At 56.5% G+C, this 586-nt stretch overlaps 1 pseudogene; it reads right to left on the bottom strand.

Moving 5' to 3' along the window:
* The window catches only part of LOC119363304, a 19,860-nt pseudogene extending 19,609 nt beyond the window's left edge, over window positions 1–251 (bottom strand).
* Between the last annotated feature and the right edge of the window lie 335 nt (window positions 252–586).

Genomic DNA, 586 nt, shown 5'->3' with positions numbered 1-586 from the left:
AGCACTCCTTGAGCATGGCCTCGAAGGCCCGGGTGACGAACCCTCCCGCGGCGCCCGCCATGGCCGCGGCGGATCTCCCTCCTCCTCCTCCTCCGGGTCGCGGCGGGGCGAGTGGGGAGGAAATGGAGTGGTTAGATCCGAGGAGAGGGAGGGGACGCGAGATCTGGAGAGAGAGAGAGAGAGCGAGAGAGAGCGAGAGAGAGGGGAGGGGGGTTTGGATCTGGGCGCCTCACTCGTCGACCTGTTTTGCCTCGCTCGATCGCGGGTTTCAACGGATCGACCTGTTTCACGGCAATATACTTTGCCTTGCCACGACCTCCCACGCAGTGGCAGACTGCCTGCACAGAAGATTCGGTGCGTGTGCGCAAAGGTTTAGCCCAGACGGGAGAACACGTCGACAAACGATGGTTTATTTTGCTAATCACCTCATCTCTATTTTTAATGAAGCAGTTGGTGAATAGTCCGCGCGGTTTATTTTCGCTGGTTTATTTTCGTCATCCTCCTACCACCTTTTTTTTTCGTCATCCTCACACCTCTGCTTACTCGCTACCCTCCATCGAAATAAACCGGTGCCAAAAAAACCCTG

The sequence above is a fragment of the Triticum dicoccoides genome, chromosome 2B (genome assembly GCF_002162155.2).
Source record: "Triticum dicoccoides isolate Atlit2015 ecotype Zavitan chromosome 2B, WEW_v2.0, whole genome shotgun sequence".
Taxonomy (NCBI): Eukaryota; Viridiplantae; Streptophyta; class Magnoliopsida; order Poales; family Poaceae; genus Triticum; species Triticum dicoccoides.
The sequence above is the reverse complement of the archived record's forward strand: the minus strand, read 5'-3'. Positions and strand labels throughout refer to the sequence as shown.